This window comes from Carlito syrichta, unplaced genomic scaffold (genome assembly GCF_000164805.1).
Source record: "Carlito syrichta isolate Samal-C Ts95f unplaced genomic scaffold, Tarsius_syrichta-2.0.1 Scaffold314761, whole genome shotgun sequence".
NCBI classification, from domain to species: Eukaryota; Metazoa; Chordata; class Mammalia; order Primates; family Tarsiidae; genus Carlito; species Carlito syrichta.
In genome coordinates, this window is record NW_007258857.1 from 262,477 (window position 1) to 264,345 (window position 1,869).

Here is a 1,869-nt window from a genome sequence, read left to right on the forward strand (position 1 = left end):
GGTAGCGCATGCCTGTGATTCCAGCTACTCGGAAGGCTGAGGTGGAAGGATCGTCAGAGCCCAGCAGGTCGAGGCTGCGGTGGCCGGGAGCGGCCACTGCACTCCAGTCTGGGCGACAGAGTGAGACTCTGACTCAAAAAAAAAAAAGAAAGAATGGAATGCTTTATTCTCACTGATATAATTTCAAACGGTCTATAATTTTAAAGAACAGTATTCCTCAGAAAATAATTACTCAAGCCGGGCTCGGTGGCTCAGCCTGTAATCCCGCGCCTTTGGGAGGCTGAGGTGAGTGGATTGCCTGAGCCCGCGGGTTTGAGACCCACCTGGGCAGCAAGACCTCATCGCTACAATAAATCAAGAAATCAGCCGGGCATGGTAGCGCATGCCTGTAATTCCGGCTACTTGGAAGACTGAGGCGGAAGGATCTCCGGAGCCCAGCAGTTCGAGGCTGCGGTGGCCAGGAGCGGCCACTGCACTCCAGTCTGGGCGACAGAGTGAGACTCCAACTCAAAAAAAAAAAAAAAAACGAAAATAGTTACTCAAAGACAGAGGTATTTTGACATTTTACAGGTGCAGCATGTCCTAGGGAGAAATATTTTCAGTAGACTTTGCAGCTGCTTTATATGTGTGTTGTTTCAACCTCTTGAGTAGCACAGTTAGTTTTTACTTGCTCAGTCTGAGCTAGTTTTTACTTTGACATTTAAAAATATCCCCCTCTCCTACCTTGGGGAGGTGAATCTCTTTCTCTCTCTCTCTGTCTCTCTCTCTCTCTTTCTCTCCCTCTCCCTCCCTCTCTCGCCCCCTCCCTTTCCATTGTAGTTTTTAAATTATATTTTCCAATGTTAATTAATTAATTAAGAATAGATGCCCCTCTAAGCTGCATGGATATTTAAGCATGACATCAGATAAGTATTCTAAATTTCACAGTATATCTAAACACAGTTTACCCACCTGAGTACATAAGCAGCGCCTGTGAAACAAATCAACAGGGTAAACAAATGTAATATTAGAGTTGTGCTTTTCAGACAAGGTGTCCTGACATTGATATACTAGAATCAATTGTGGCCCAGGCTATTGGAGAGCCTGCCTAGTGACTTGAGAGTAGTCATTTGACTGGCTTTCTCATCTCAACAACTACGTGGCTTAAAGGTCATCTAGTTCAACCCTTCTGTTGAAAATGGGTTGGCCAGGTACGGTGGCTCACACCTGTAATCCCAGCATTTTGGGAGGCAGAGGCAAGAGGATTGCCTGAGCCCATGGGTTTGAGACCAACCTGGGCAACATGATCCCTCATCTCTACAATAAGTAAAAAAATTGGGCAGGCATGGTGGCACACACCTATAGTTCCAGCTACTTGGAAGGCTGAGGTGGAAGGATCACCTGAGTCGAGCAGATCAAGGCTTTAGTCACTATGAGTGCGTCACTGCACTCCATCCTGGGCGACAGAGTAAGATTCCAATTGGAAACAAAAAAAAAAAGAAAAGAAAAAAGAAAATGGATTGTAGTAGGTAAGAATAGGCTAAGAATTTTGAAGTTGATTACAGTCAATGTAAGTAATTAGCTAGATGTGGTGATGTGACCCTGTGGTCCCAGCTACTCAAGAGGCTGAGGTGGGAGGATTGCTTGAGCCCAGGAGGTTGAGGCTGCAGTGCACTATGATGGTACCTATGAATAGCCACTGTACTGTAGCCTGGTCAACATAGCAAGATAGCAAGATTTTGTTCCTCCTCTCTCTCTTGCTCTAAACACACACACACACACACACCCTTGAGAAAAGAAACCTAAATGTTTTTTTCTAATTATAAGAGCAATACAAGCCGGGCTCGGTGGCTCAGCCTGTAATCCCGCGCCTTTGGGAGGCTGAGGTGA

At 45.7% G+C, this 1,869-nt stretch overlaps 1 protein-coding gene across 1 annotated transcript in view; it reads left to right on the forward strand.

Annotated features, from left to right (window-relative positions):
• Positions 1-1,869, forward strand: part of MAGT1 (magnesium transporter 1) — a 35,536-nt gene that overhangs the window by 27,485 nt on the left and 6,182 nt on the right. The gene's annotated exons all lie outside the window — the stretch shown is intronic.